Below are 17,399 nucleotides of genomic sequence, written 5' to 3' on the forward strand. Positions count from 1 at the left end.
TTCTTTTGTCTATCTTACAGCTTGTCATTAACAAACGGAAGGCCGGGGAGTAAATGCAAATGATGGGATTGAATAAGAAGGCATGCCCGGTGAAATAAGACACTGGTGCTGCGTCATTTAATTTGAGGACTTTTTATCCCTCCTCTTTCTCTTGTTTTTCTCTCGAGTTATGGCAAACAGTTTCTTTTTTGCTCCTCCAAAGTTGTTATTATTAGAGGTGAGCTAAGAAAAAGTTATTGGTTTTCTATATGGAAAACAATAATCTATATCGACTAACTAGGTTTAATACTCCCCGAACCCAATGGACCAGGTTTAATGTTTACTTACTTTAAGCGATTCGACGCTTGTTCCTCTTAAATAAGATCTCAGGTTCGAGTCCTGTGAATGAAAAAAATTCACGCTAAGAGGGCTTTTATCCCTTAAATGAGTCGACCCAGCTCGAACTGAAATAGTCGGGACCAATAGGCTTACGGATATCGGGGTACACATTGGAAAAAAAGAAAAAAAGAAAAGCAGACTCTGCTTGTGCAAAACGAAAAGAAGAAACTATCTCAACAGATCTATCTGGCCTCTCCTTTCTTCCATTTTCTTCATTTAATTTCTTTTTCTATCTTACAGCTTGTCATTACCAAACAGAAGGCTGGGGAGTAAATGCAAATGATGGGATTGAATAAGAAAGCATGCCCTTTGAAACAAGACAGTCGTGCAGTGAATTTGAAGACTTTTTATCTCATCTCACTTGTTTTGTTTTGTTTTGTTTTTACATTCCTTTTGAACAAATATCAGTGAGTTAAGGCAAACGGTTTCTCTCGTTTACATGTACTTTTGAAAACTACTTTTGTTAATTCTTTATTTAAATATATTAATTCTAATTTTAATAATTTGAAATTACTATTTTTTCAAACGCTTAAATTCATTCTAAAATTAATATATATTTTTCATCAATTATATTTAAGTGCTTTTATATTAGCAACAACACTTCAAAACTAAGCCTAATACTCTTTCTCTTGCTCTCAGTCACCCTTTCTTCATGTCGTGCAAGAGCAAATTGAAAAACTTTTATAGGTAATATGACTTATACTCTGTTGTGATGTTCCTTTATGCTGATTTCTTGTAAGAGTGGAAAATTTTCATATTTTCACACGACGATCACCGTAAATATCCGTGGAACTTCTTATCTTTGGACGACTCATAACTTTTAACCTATTATTTTCATTTTAAAATATTAATTAAAAATATAAAATTTAAATGCCCGCACGTTGCGCGAGTCACATAACTAGTTATTATTAAAGGTAAACTAATGGAAATTATTAGATTTCTTTATAGAAAAACAATAGTTTTGATCCACTAATTTTAATTGCTTTTCAGTTTTAGTTCTTTTTAGAAAAAATTTTGATGACACCCTCTGTATAGTTTGTAAAATAGCCAGTAATATCATTCTTTTTAAAAATTAGTTACACACCACCCCTCCTTTCGTGGCTTGGCACCAAGAGAATATTTACCATGTCACAGGAAACCACATCATAAAACTATCCATGCCACAGGAAACCACGTCATAAAACTATATGAACGGATTTGTTATATGATTTCTTTACCATAACCAAATCAGACTCGATGATATGTCAAATTATGGTCCTTTACTTTGGTATTTGCTTAGTTTTGTTTTAATTCTCTTCTTTTTCTAATTATGCCCTTGCATTACACCTTTTGATCGCTTTGATTTCATTATTTTCCATAAACAATGATGATACGACAGATATGATATATTTTGAAATAAAAATTACTTTTAGAAAAAAAAACAAAATAAAACCAAAAAAAGTGGACGAATATTGGAGACTAGAGAGAGGGGTGACGAGACTAATCTCGAACACTATGACAGAGACAAGTTCGTCATGGGCTAGAATCGAGCTTCTATCATCCTACGATTCCCCAAATCTATATACCATTCCTCCTCACTCAGTTAACTCTCTTTTCGCTTTGTGTGTGTGTGTGTTGGGGGGGGGGGGGGGGGGGGGGGGGGGGGGGGGGGGGGGGGTTGGCTGTGAGAATAACCAGACTTAGGTCAGTTTCTGACAACCTCCCCTAAAACTGTGGTGGTTAGTGTTGAGCACAATTTACATGATTATGCACGATTTGTACTTCAATTTCACAAATTGACCTAGATTTGACCCACCTATATACATACATACTGTTGGCCCCGTACATATATATACACTGAATGCTCACATTCATAAATTGAACACATCTACATCAAATTGGACTCTAATTCCTAGGGCCAAGTTACTAATTAGGCTTAATTTCACACTAATTCCACCTAATTGACACAATTGGGCTCAAATTGAGCTAAATTGACCCTAATTACACACGAAGGCCCACTCGACCATCCCACACCCGGGACCCACAGAGCATGCATCCAGCAATTCATGAACCAATTGAAGGAAATTAAACCTAATCTAACCTAATTATACACAATTGGAGGCTAATTATCGATAGTCACGCACAATTTAACCGAGTTAAGCCCAAATTCCACAAATTGACCCATTTAAGCCCTACTTAATCAGCACGATCAGGATACTACAAAGTATTAAAAGGTCCAATTTCATGCTCAAATCAACGAAATTAACCGAATTGGCACTAATCCTAACATGGCCGCTTATCCTATTACTCGGTTTCGTGCGATTTAAGCAATAACCAACCTAATTAAGCTCTAATTCCTTTCGGCCATGTCCTCATCAGAACATATCCGAGAGCAAACACAAATAATTAAGCCGGGTTTAAACCCAATTAGCAGACACTACCCAACTAGTCCTAATCGGGGCACTAATTACGCATAATTTACAAACTATTAGTTTAACCCATACAAAAATGCAAGAAATATATACATATTGACCAAAATATGAGCTAGAGAGCTCAATTTCGGCTCTGACCAGTGGCACATGATGCCTTTCCTACCTTAGCTCGGACACGTTTCGGATCACCGAGAACGGAATAATCGGAATTGAGGCTAAACTCTTCAAGAATCCTGCTATTTATATGAACTATAGGCGGATTAATAGAATTTTCAGTGATTTTGGCAGAATTTCAGTACATGAAGTTGACAAAAAAATCCTTAATGCAGAAATTTGAGAGCCTTGGAGGGCAAGTATGGTTGGTGATCACATCCTTGTCCTAAAATTTCACCTCAGCGGGAACTTAATTCAACCACTTTGAACTGAACTGATTTTGTTTGAAATAATAACCTATCAACTCTCAAATTTGTCAAAAAAAAACTTTATTTTCACCCTTTTTTGGATTTGAAAGCACATTTGATTGCGAAGATTATACCCAGGAGTGGGAAGTATTCCCATCGGCAGTGATTGACTATCCACCTTCAAAAAAATGTATTGTCGTCCTTGGACTCATCCTGCCATGCGTCCTAGTATTTGGGGACCCTCCACTGCTCTGACATCCTTAGGATCCCCTACCTACCGAGAGGCTGGTAACTCGAGGGATACTATTATTTCGGGTGGAACGTGGATCAGACATCTGAACATTTTAAATTTATTAATTGCATTCTCATATGTGAAAAATAACAATATGGAATTTTGGAACACATACGACAATCATTCACATATTTCAATTTTTTATTATGAAGAAATTGATTATTTACGTACTTAGTCGAAATCCCCCTAACGAAGTACACCGTCATCTTGATGGGACTAGCTCAACACCGGAGGTCAGGAGGAGTCAATACCGAGCCCGTCCGAACTCGCGATACGCCAACTAGGCGTTTAACCGTTTATTCGTATTTTTAGTTATTTTCTATTTTCGTAATAATATCCTATCATTTAGAATTGACAGTTGATCTCGCGGGTAGGATTTGATCTCGTAAGGATTTGGGTGCTTTGTTATCTTCTGTTACCTTGCTAAAATACACTGGGGATTAGCACATCGTTGAAAGGGGAGCAATAAACTAGTATTTCTTTCTTGTTCTTGATTGACAAGAGCGTTCGATACCGTGAAATCGCATCACATCTTCAACACCATCTGCAGGGTCAGATCCCTGAGCCTAAAATCCATAATCATGCTGATGCAGCCTAATATCCTCCATTCAATACCACTGTTTCTATCAACCATGGGATCCACAAGATCGTCATAAGTTATTAGGCCAACTAGTGAATGCTCTGCATTTTGATAAGTGCTAAAAACTCTTCAACTTCAACTTTGCCATTTGGTTTCGTTTTTATAACGGCCCACCATTGTGATCAATTTATACCTTGAGTCGTGTATGGCACATAATAAATCTATATCGCTAGTCTTGTGATTATGAAAGGATCAAAATCATTAATCCTACCTAGTGCGCTTAAGTTCAATAATTCCATTCTCAGCATCAATGCGCATTCCACTATTTATTGTGTAATTAAACTATTCACATCGGAAAATGACAAATATCTTCATAGGTAGTCCGGGGCACTTCATTCAGTATGTCGAAATAATCACATCTATCATTGGCACCATTGTCCCTCATAACCCAAATGCTACTATTCATCGCCGTCCTATTCCGGCCATATACCTTTGTGTGAAAAACTTATAATCATTGACGAAGTACATACAATATTTCTTGACGCGTCTGCTAAGACCCCAAGCAAGATCCCGAAGCACTGGGTCGGTTATCCCATTATTTGGATTTAATATCTATATATAAACAATCCGTAGATTAGAGGTGGGTATAATAATTGGAAGATTCAGCCACACCGAATATTTGACTTATGCAGTAGGTATACTTACATATTCTTGGAACCAACCGACAAAATCATCCTTCACCCTTTAATGAGTATCGATTGGAGCAATGTTTTCACTATCAATGAAGTAACTTCATTTTCATGTAAGAATAAGTTAGTAGAACCTACATAAATTTGAGCTAACTTAATATTTAGTCGTAATCAATAATTTGTCTTGGGGAATTACTCAATGAACAGTTTGACTTCAGGGCAAATAAGCAAAATGGTCAACCACGTTACTTTCCACTTCTTATCATTCAAATATCTTTTTTCTGGAGCGCCCATAAATCTCCCGATTGATTGAAAACATAATATATTGGCAGCATGCTACTATTGGATGCTCCACCATCATCGTTACGAGGAACTTGTGTCCTTGTTGTATAGACATCATCTTTGAAATAATATGAGCAGAAATTTAATGTCTCATGGCATAAGTATGCCATACATATTGACCCTTCGACCCGAGCTTGTTGCTTAATGGTTTGCTCGAGTTTCCTAAGCTACCTCTCGAAAGGATACATCCACCTACACTGTACGGGGCCCATCACGTGCCTTTGCTACCAAATGCACCTGTAAGATGTCCAAGTCCTTGTGCGTTAAAGTCACATAACACAAATCTTTGAAGAACTTGCTTAGCTCTGCAACAGATATCATATCTGCTTCGACAAGTCTTTGAATGCGATACGCAACAGCTGTTCCATGAAAACGTGACAATTATGAGTCTTCCACCCTTAAAAAATACACTAATCAAGGTCCAGTGATCTTGATAGGTTCGACGAATATCCATCAAGCATCTCGAGGTTGCTCACCCATTCACAAATATTTCGTCTTTAGTTGAATGAGAGCACATACTCCGCTTTTGGCTTTTGTACTATTCCCCCACTTGTGTGCACTAGTTCTAGCTCTGGACGTCTACATATTATCTCCATTGTTCATTCGAGCATTCACGTTGTCTTTCGTTTTACCCTTTGTGACCATAATGGTATTGAAGATATTATCGAAATGTTCTTCTCAATATGCATGACATCGAGGTTATGCTGAAGTAGATGATTATGTTGAAGTAGATGATTTTTCCAGTGCGGCAACTCGGAAAAAATGCTCTACTTCATTAAGTTGTGATTTATCCCATAACCATCACACTTTACAGCTTGTCTTTCCCCGGTGACCTTCTTCACACTATTTGAAACCCAATTGTAGATCTACCTAACTCTCATTGGAGGGGGTGATTTACAGTCTCTATCTTCCCATCATTAAAGTTACGAACGTCAAACCTGTATGGATGATCATAGTCCAAAACATTATGTGGCAATCAAACCAGCTGTTCCTATGACAATGTCGGAGAGTTTTGGCCTTGTTGTAACTCATGCAATAAGGACAAGTCAACTTCCCCCTGGTTTGCCAACCGAACAACGTGCCTTAGGCCGAAAAATCGTTCGCAGTCCACATCAAAGCTGTTCTCATGGCAAAGTTTGTCTTTGTTGAAGTATCATAAGTTAGAACCCCATTTCCCTATAGCTTCTTCAACTCATCAATAAGTGACTGCAAGTACACATCGATCATTTACTTTGGATTTTTTTTACCAGGATTGATACGAGTCTATCAGCATCCCATTTTGGCTCACCAATTCAAGTAATGCACATCAGCAATGATTCAGGCCCTGACTTGAGCATCGATGCAGAAAAGGGTTCAATAGAGCAGAAAGTTGCTCTTCATCCTTAAGTCAACATGAACAGGCATATAATTCATGCACATGACAATAGAACATACATAATCATCCAACAACATACAGAGCAAACATGGAGCTTAGATAGCTGCCAAACCGGTGTTTTCAAAATAAATCGCCGATAGTGCTATTTTCCGTTGGTTCGCTCGACCATTAGAAGATAGTCAATATTGGACTCCAAAAATCTCTAGCGGTACCAAACAGATGAAAAATGTCTTCAAACACATTTCGTAGATTATCTGCTTTATACATAGCAATTTTCTATATACAGACAACTTTTCAGTGGGAGTCCATAAACACCGGTTCACCAAAGGAAAGTTAGTACCCGATGTTAGATGCAGTCATATCCAACAATTATATACAGCATGATCATTGCTTCAGATTGCTCCTTTGAAGTCACACTGACTCCTCTAATGGCTCGAAAGGCAGGACAAGCATACCTTTCAATAGAAAATCATATCTGGAGACTGGTCCGACAGAACATCGGCAATCCAAGTTAGCCATGCATTTCCCCGAAAACTACAGTGGATATACGTAATTAAGAAAATCAGGCTGCAATATCTATTTTAGTTTTCCGAATGATATCCGAATAGTAGAAAAGACCGTTTTTAATGGAAATTCATAACTGGAGGTCCTTTTGGCAGAAACTTGACGTTAGATGGTTGGCTAATACAGTTCTACTCATCTCAAGGCTCAGTGTGAAAACCTCAGACGGAATTGCACAATCCATGTAGGCCCTCAGAACAATGCTTTTAGGGTCTCATATGCACTTTTTCAATCCTTTGGGGTTTGTTCTCAACGAACAGAGATTGCAGCGATCTCTAGATCATCCAAGCAACTCAGAAAGCATTCTGAGAAATCTGGCTTCGGACTCCTAGGACGTCTCCGGCTTCACATTTGCAATACCAGCTTAAGGGTCAATTATTCGATCTGATTGACAATGCATGTTAAAATGACTAATATGGAATGCAGATATGAGATGCGCATTCAGAAATGGCTAACTTTGCTCTGATCGCCTGAAATGAGCGAAATCAGCTTTCGATAAAAACCACACGAACATTCATTTGAGCAAAATGGATGATCTTGGGCTGATTTGAACTGTTTTATTGCGTACATCGCCGATTCGACGTTTGTTTGAGCCACGAATCTCGAATGCGCAATCAATCGAGACCTAAACTTCGTCCCGAATTTCCCCCAAAGCCCGTGGGACCCACGGGCTACCCTAGGGTAGCCGTAATTCTCCATGACCGGCCTCTCCATTGCCTCTTGTCTTCTCTTGATCAACTTGCCCAAACAAATATCTAAGTCTTTCAATTTTACACTCCAACTTCAGTTCACCATCAATGCATTTTGCTCTTCTTCATTAATGCATTTTGAAGAAGTCTTCATCCCTATCTTGATTAAAAATTTGGATCTCCCTAATCCTTGCTCTTAATTGCACTTCTTCTCACTTAATTGCACTTAAGCTTTGCCTATATATTATCCAAATGTCATTAACTTAATCACACACCTTCAAGCACTCTCTCTCAAGCTTTTTCACTCTTCAAATGCTCTCAAAAACTTGAAGAAAACTGCAGCAAGCTTCAGCAAGGAGAAAACCAAGCAAAACCTCAAGAACTTAAGTCGGGATCATGGTATTCACAATCCCGGCTTAAATCCAAACTTCACCGAACTTTATATCCCACATGTTTTCGACCCCCTCTATCCATTTCCGAGCCTAGATTTTAAGTTTGAAACCTCCAACCCATCGGAACAGCCCACCACAGAACCAAATAGATTTTTGCTCTTATCGGGTAAAAAATGGCAACTCGAGTTTCAAGCATTTCTGGACCGGTTTGAACTGCCAAAACACATCAAACACCTCCTCATAGACCCTAGGGTGTCAAGGAGTTGAGAAATCCAGAAAAAGAAACCCGTTGGTTTTAAGCCAGCAAGAAGAAACAGTCCAACTGCCCAGTCGAGTTGGATTTTCTAACTGTCTTTGCGGTTTTCCTTGCAGATCGAGTCGATCCGAGACTATTTTAGCCAAACGACCACTACAGTCACCTCTGGGGGTCAGTTAGGAGTCGGGGGCCACTGACCTTGCATCAAAATTTCATCTAGAGCAACTGTGGTGACGTCCGACCCGAAAACTGCCCAATCAAGTCTGTTTCCTGGACGTGCTCTGTTTTCCGTGATCTTTGTAGGGCTATACGGGTCAACCCGATAACTCTGGAACCAAAGACCACTAAAGACACCTCCGGGGTTCTCTTAGGAGTCGGGAGCCACCGACCTTGCATCAGAATACCATTGGGAGCCTCCAGAAGAGCCGTTTCATTTCGAACTGCCAATCGGGTCTGTTTCTGTTTTGCTAACCCGATTTTGCTCGTGTTTTATGGAAAAATGTTCGCGAGCTCTCCTCTCGAAACCACCGCAGGGATGTTAAGCATTCTCTTGGCTTTCCGAAATAGTTGAGCACTCTTCAAGAAGCCGTCCGAGCTGTCCTAACTGACTCGTTTTCTCTCAGGTGCCCAGTCGGGTTGGCCAGCGCCCAGTCGGGTCTGTCTAGCTCCAGTTGAGTCTGTTCAATAAAACCGGCCCAAATCCGACCTTAACCCGACTTCTATTCACCAGACCCGACTTCTTATGGTCTCATCCCTCATCCCGAGACTAGGTATAACCATTCTCGACTTAGAGGAGTTATGATTTTTACGTTTTTCTTGTGTTTTTTGGGGCGATAAGGCGGTCCTAGGCCGGTTTACATGCCAAGTTGTCATTTTTATGCGTTTTTATGTTGTATCATGCATATTTATCATCGCATTACGTGCTAGAGTGTCGGGAAATGTTTAAATCGAAGTTGGGGAAATCATCATGACTCGGAAAAGCCGAGATACCTTTCGGGTTAACCTCTTGAAGAGGTAACCGAGGGCGTTCTTGACCTTTTCGGGTCAAGAATGATTTCCTTGCCCCAATTCAAGTCTTTTCCCAAATTTTTATGTTTTTCCTGCATCAATGAAACCGGTATCGTATTATCGATTCCCTAAATAACATATTTGTGCATGTTTGCATGTTTAAATGTGTTATCCAAGTTATGGGGATATCGGTTTTGTTAAATACGTGTTATTTATCGTGTTTAACGTTTGAGCAAGCGAGAAATAGTCGAAATCGGGTTAAAGAGACAGCTTGAAACCCGAAATAGGTCGAGGAAACCGACGGTTATTTCCAAGGGGAAAGAGCCGAGAGTTCTTTGACCTTATTTGGGTCAAGAACGATCTCTTTACCTCGATGAAGTCCATTTCTCGGATTTTGTGCAAAATTGCAATTTCAATATCATCGCAAATCCCGAGTTAAAATTCTTTTAGAATGTTGTTTTCCAAACCAAATGCATAGATTCATGTATCGACGACTCTTTCGGGGCCATTTGGGTTCCAAGGATATTTTGGTCATTTTGACCAAATTATCCTCGACCTTCCTAGACCTGTCTTAGTCGCCGAATCATGAATCATTGTCATTAAATTAAGCTTTTCGGGTACTCAAACTTCATTCACTGGATCAATTCATGATTTGTCTGATTGTCTGTAATCTGCACATTTACTGCATTCGGCATTTAATTTAAGTTGTAAATCCACAAATGGGTTAATCGGGATGCTCACATTATTAAACTCACTTCACACTGATAAATCTTGCATGAATTGGCAATTAACTGATAACACGCGTCGATGAGTTGTCAAATGACAATAATGCCCTTTTCAAAACTTGTCTATTTCAAAACTCGAAACGCGTAGTCCGATGTAGTATGGACGTCTAGAAAGGACTTATGTGTCTCAACTTGAGTTTTTACACTATTTCAGGTAACTCAGGTCGGGATATATAACATTTTTTTAGATCACTTCCGGTCAGACCGACCAGTTCTTTGGCTTTTTCGGGGTTTTTGCATAAACCTGGACGATCCAGGGATTTGGTCGACACCGACTACAGGCCGAGGTGGCCCGCTCTGCGTTGTTTGCCTTTTTTGAAAGCAATTTTCAAATAAAGGGTAAATCGTCTTTTCACAATTTAGCGACACCTCTAGGGTTAGCTTAATGGAAACACTATGGTATCAAGATAAGAACGGGATACCTGTTTAGGTGTAGGTTCATCTGTAAAGCCTTTTCCTATCCAACTAATGAGTTTCTATCATCTTATCGTAAACTCGGGTAACTAGAACAGTTATTTCTGACACAAAACATGCAAAATACTGATTAACCTTTCACTCGACCTAACCAAATATTAAAAAATGGTTAGGGGAACTCTAAGTTCCAAATCTAAAGTCAAAATATGAGTTTGGCAAATTCAGTGGAATTTCAGTGTCATGATACATAACAACTTTTAAAAGCAATCCGCACACACAAAGGACATAACCACAGGCATCATGTTTGTCAGGTCCTTGAAACAAAGTCGAATGCAAAATGCTTTATACACGTTTGCTTGTTTAGCATATGATATTTGTTTACAAAATACCCTTGCGTTAATAATTTGCTAATCCGCGTATACTTGTTAATACACACACATTGTCTACAATTCTGCATGCTGTTACTTTTTTGCTCTTTTTTGTCCATGCGAGTCGAGCCCGATCCATAGGACACATTGCACTTAGGGTTCAACGCCCCATCCACTGATAGCGCATTTGAATTTGAATTTTTGGTTTTTCCCAAAACTCACGGGGAGTTGGAGCGGAATAATAACCAAACGCGAACTGACTGGAATTCAACCATTTGTAATTTGTATTTATTATTTTTTTGAGAGTATTGTAAGGACTTTATTCTGTACATTCATTTTCTGTAAGAATCCTTATCAGTGAGGAAACAGTCCAAGAGTTGATTTAACCGAATCGGTCTAATGCTTGCCCAGACAAGAGTAATCCCAAGATCTCGTGGTTTCGGTTCATGCAGGAATTTAAACATTATAGTTTGATGAACTGTAACGCAAGATAGTGAACTGATTCCCTGACATATGGGTTTACTTCTTTCTCGGCTACTCAACCGACATCGTTTAGTTTACCAAATTTTCGGTGTCAAAACATGTAAGCCGAACGCAGCCTAATTCACACGGTAAATAAAAGCCTTCAAGCCTAGCAAGCTAGAGTACCGAAAGGGCGTGCGAGATATAGGCCCGCACATAACGTGAACCCCCGAACTCGAACTCTCCAGTTCCGCACAAACCAATACCTTAGCAAAGCTAGGTGTTTCATTACCCTAAACCTGGGCAACTCACCGGCTCTCGACTTTTGGGTTGTAAACAAGTAGTGACGACTCATTCTCACGCGTGTCCGCCACGCAACCCCGTGAAGGTGAATACTCCCAAGCCGCGCAATTCGGTCGCGTGCATGTGGGCCTGAACGTGAGCACATTCGGGTTCGTATAGCTTAGTGACTCTATCGGGGATTCCTTAAAGGGTTCAGGCTCATTCCCGCTTGCTTTGCTTGCTTGTTTATTTACCGCTTTTCGCAATTTTCATCTTATTTACTTTACGCGCTTTTATTTAAATCACTCGCATTACATATCACCATAGCTCTAGGTACCAATGGGTCGCATCCCACGACTGGTAATAGGAACCTAGGTTATACAGGGGTTCGAAGTAGGGGTATGGCACTGTCGCTTAGGCTTTGAAAAGAATCATGTCTGATTTCGAGGAATTAATACCCTTGAGTCGGGGACCCCTATCCATAGTTAATGAATTTCCCAGTTGCACCGAAACAATGCATAAGCAGGGACCGTCATGCTGGACCAATGTAACTTCATGCTGTCAACCGGCCCAAAGTCGAGTCTTTGAGTCAGCCCTTAGTTTTCTTTTAGGCGGGCCATTATTGTTTTTCCAAAAAGAGCGATGTACACTATAATAGACACAGTTATAGTTTATTCTTTTTGCACCTGCATGCATATTTTCAAATAAACTAGGACATTGCATGGGTTTAATGTTTAAATTCCATTTTTCAAATAAATTATCTTTGTAAATCTGGGAACTTGATTCAAATCAATGTAACAACATTAGCTTTTGAAAACCCACGCATTGCATGCATTCTATCTATTTGTATGTTTGCATAGCAGCTACCACCCCTTACGACAGGCGAGTCGTGCCAACTTTTGCGGGTAAATCACTCGCGGTCTTCACCTCTCCATGGCGAGAAGTGCTGTGACCAGAGGCAGTTCATCCCGTCCACCCATCCCGCATGATAAGCGAGTCGTGCCAACCTTCGCAGGCATGTCACATGCGGCCTTCACCCTTCCTCCTTAGCAAGGCGAGCTGTGGACCGAGGGCCGACCCACCTTCCCAAGCAAGACTAAGCAACACTAACTTTTTCCTAACATAGAGCGTCACTACGAGATTAGACGCACATCTCTCCACGTGACCCCGCGCATCTACCAGCGATCAAGCGAGCCTCACACATGTCAAAGCATGTTCACACCAGCCCATGCATGCAAGCTCAGGGTATCAATGCACATCTCTCGGCGTGTTCGCATGACGCCTACGAGGCCAGTTCGCTTCCCTACACTCTTGCATTGAAATTGCGAACAGTTCTTGCACCTTCATTGTTTCTTTTTTCCCATTGCTGGAAATACCCAACAAGAAGGTACCTTGAATGCTGAACGACTACAATCAAGACAACAAGCACTTCTCATCTAACTTCCTAGAATTTTGACACCAAGGCCCACCCTCCCTCCACAAAGATTGCAAACAGCTACTCCAACATGTAGAGCATTACCCAAGCAAATCGGAGTCACCTCTTTGCAGCACCCTGCGCTATTCCCCAGTATTGACCTTTGCTTTTTCCATTTCTTGCACTTTCCTATCAAATTTGCATTTATTGCTTTCGGGCTTCAGCCCCGCATTTACTGCTTTCGGGCTTCGGCACCGCATTTACTGTTTTCGAGCTTCGGTCCCGCATCGGGTTTTGGCCCCGCATTTACTGTTTTTGGGCTACGACCCCACATTTACTACTTCAAGGCTCATCTTAAGTCCAAAATCGACTTGGATTCAAATTCATCCAAGCGATACTCTGAGGGATGAATCTAATCCTTCCACTGTAAAGGTCAAAAGCGACAGCTCCACAAACAGAGCGTGATCCAGCCCCTGATCATAGGAGATACCAGCACGATCTTGCCTCCAACCAAAGAATGGATCTCATCCATCTCCGCTGTGGTCGCCGACTACATACTGGGGTAACACGCGCACTCTTATTTAAACTCTATGTTGCTTTCATTCAAATGGATTTCCAAATAAGCTCCTGGCTTGAACAAACCCTTTAATGGGCACTAGGACAGTCCCGAAGACGCCCTTTGGTTCTATCGGACTTGTTCGACTCGGTTGTCCTCATGGGACCCCGCTCATCGAGTCCTCCCTAAGATAGCTGCGCATTCCTATCTACAACTAGGAAAATACGCCTATGCGGCCCCTAGTTACTATCTAATCACTCTAGGGTGGTAATGATCAGATTCCCAGAAACAAATGTCATCCATACGCGACATCCCATGGGTCGCGCGTTAGACAAAAAGGGATTTCCCATGGGTCCACTTCATATTTCTTACCTCATATTCCACTGCATAATCGCCTAATGAACCTTCTTCTTTGTCATCTTTCACAAGGACACTTCGGCCACAGGAGAAGAGCAATGTGCGAGTTCACGCTTCCCCGAGAACTTGTCTCGGACTCTTTCCTTATACTTCGACGATTAAGGTGTCCGACGATGAGGTACCCCCTACGAAGCCGAAGACGAGGACAATCAAGCGAATCACTCAGCATCGATGCAACCGTCTTCCTCAAATATCCAACGGTTTCAACAGCGTGTACCCTTGGAGAGGCATGCGTTGCAAGAACAACAACATATGATTGGGGACAACGATTGTACAAGGCACCTGCCATGAGCCACTTCAACAAATGATAATCGGGTCATCCCCGTCCAACATTCGCACCGGGGCTTTTCTATATTTTTTTAGACAATAGGGGAATGTACCTGTAAAAGCTTGCAAGGATAAATGATGCGAAGTTCGGCTTCCGAGTGCACGAGAGTCAAACTTCCAAAAAAGCTGGTCCTCACAAAAATAGGGCTAAGACAGTAATACGCAACAAGTCTCCACGAGGCGAAGCACATCAAAGCGACCTCGACAATTCAAAGTCGAAGAGTTTCAAACAAAGACACGGGGCACAAAACAAACCCCAACTGCAAAGAAAAACACAGAGCCAAAAGAAGTGGGAAAAATCCGCCAATGAAGAGGGAGAGAAAAAAAGCGGGAAAAACTATCCAACAAGCGAAGTAAGGCGATGCCAAGGTCTAAAAGTATCGGCGTGGTCAATCCAAAGAAATCAACAAACCTTAACAAAAAGGGGAAGCATCAAACATTACTCCTCGATGGAGACTAAACACAATGCACTCGATGGTCGAATTCTTCAAACCCTTCGCCTTTGCAAGCTCGAGAGATAAAAGAATTAAGCCCGCTAGGTTGAAAACCCTCTTACGGGGGCAATCGAGTTAAAAGTTTGAGCAAAAGAGAAGCACGACCAGAATACCCTTTGAGCGACTGTGGCAAAAGGAGAGCTCATCCCATTTAGGTTGAGAGGTGCGGCCCCGAGGTGGGTGATCGCTGCAAAAGGAGAGCAAAGCGAGAGATAGATAAAATTATCCCCCCCAGTCCCTCACACACTGCGCGGACCAAGGATCCCTAGGGAAAGCGGCCAGGTTATCATCTCCAACATGATTCCCCATCAGCTCTCCAACACAACTCAACCGTCCAAGGTGGATTCTTTTTCAGACACAGTTGGGCAATTTAGCACGCCGTCCAAGCAGTTCGGTACAGTCCATACAACAGCAGGACGGAAAGGAAGGGGTACATCTCGCTGCAGGCATGAACTCATGTATCATTTTTAGCTTGGGGCAGTATGCTCCCCAAGCTTTCCCTTTTCTCTCGGTCCATTCATAATTCCAAACAGGTCACAACCGCCCTTCAATCAGCTACCACAGAGCTAAAGTCCTAGACATTCCTTTCCGGGAGTCTAGTTATAATACTTTGGAAATGATCAGACCGGAATATGACCAAATCTATACAGAAATTCCCGTGCGAGTTACAAACGTAGTCGCCTTATGGTACCCTGACGAGAAAGGTCCAAAGCTGAAGAACGTGTTGAACAATTGATAGAGCTACTAGGGCATCGTCGGGGAAGTCTCAATATGCCCATATATGGCCAATAGGAATCCAAGAGGCTTCACCAGGAGGCCTTCAAAATCGAGATCATTTTTGTCGATCCAGAGCAAAAATTCTTCACGGGTCGCTTAGGTAACCCGAAACTAAAGATCAGCGTGTTGCAACGACCTCTTATGCTTACCTGTGCCTATCTTGCATTAGTATTTTTCACGTGATTTATAAGTGATGCTAGGATTACAGGTACCGCATTGCAGGAACTACGGCAGACTCTGATTATCGGTCCCACGAGATACGTAAGCGCTCCTCCCTAGAGTTCGAGTCTCGTAATACAAGACGCTGGCTCCCAGCAAACTTCCCGCGGGTCAAAACATGTCCGCCCAAGCAACAGAGTCCGTCTCCGGCAAAGCACAATCGTCCAGCAGCAAAGCCAGGCATCGGTGAAGGAGAATCCTTAGGGCAGCACTCGATCCGGTCATACAACTACACTGCAATCATGCAACAATCGGCAAAGCATTCTGTTACAGCATCATCTGCAGCATACGCAAGCCCTAATGCCAAGCGAAATGCAATGATTCCCTCCACACCTGATGCAATTTCCCAGCATTTACATTTTAATTTCTGCACTTTTTCCTAAAACAATGCACCTTTCTTTTAAGCAATGCATCTGCCGGGCAAGCGCCTGTGCTTCTAGCGATCTCTTCTCCCTCCTCCGAGCAAGCGCCCGTGCTTCTAGCGATCTCTTCTTCCCCTCGCCGGGCAAGCGCCCATGCTTCTAGCGATCTCTTCGTCCCCCCCTCCCCCCTCCGGGCAAGCGCCCGTGCTTCTAGCGATCTCTTCTTCCCCCCGCCGGGCAAGCGCCTATGCTTCTAGCGATCTCTTCTTCCCCCCGCCGGGCAAGCGCCTGTGCTTCTACCGATCTCTTCTCCCTCTATCGGGCAAGCGCCTGTGCTTCTAGCGATCTCTTCTCCCATAACCGGGCAAGGGCCCGTGCTTCTAACAATATATTTTCCTTCCGCTAAGAAAACATTCGTGTGTCTGCAAAATCCATTCTTGCATTTATAGCTTTCAAGTTTCGGCTTCGTACTTATAGCCTTCAGACTTCAGCTTTGCATTTACTTGCTTTTGGATTTCGGCCTCGTGTTTACCACTTTCGGATTTAGACATTTCACATTTACTGCAAGCATGTTCTTTCCTTTAAGCACGCTCATTTCCTTTATGCAAACACTCTTTTAGTTTTCTACAAAGATTATCCTTATCTCATTCTATCACTGTGATCTTTTTGTTAGGTCCAATAATTCCCCACACATCCAAAGCAAGAGGAAGAGAACGGCTATTAGGGGTGCCATATTGGTCATTGTGATCAAACTTGGGTGCTTCTGAAAGCCTTTGACTGCACTTTCTACTCGAGCACGCAGTCAAAGATGGGCAAGCTATCAGCACTCCATTTTGGCTCACAATTCAATCAATGCACATTGGCAATGATTCTGGCCCTGACTTGAGCATTGATGCAGAAAAGGGCTCAAGAGAGCAGAAAGTTGCTCTTCGTCCTCAGGTCAACAGAAATAGACATATGATTCATGCACATGATAAAAAAATATACAGAATCATCCAGCAACATACAGAGCAAACATGGGGCTTAGATAGTTGTCAAACCGGTGTTTTACAGAATACATCGCCGACAGTGCTATTTTTCGCTGGTTCACTCGACCATCAGAAGATAGTTAATATTGGACTCCAAAAACTCCTAGCGGTGCCAAACAG

The sequence above is a fragment of the Punica granatum genome, chromosome 7 (genome assembly GCF_007655135.1).
Source record: "Punica granatum isolate Tunisia-2019 chromosome 7, ASM765513v2, whole genome shotgun sequence".
Lineage (NCBI taxonomy): Eukaryota > Viridiplantae > Streptophyta > Magnoliopsida > Myrtales > Lythraceae > Punica > Punica granatum.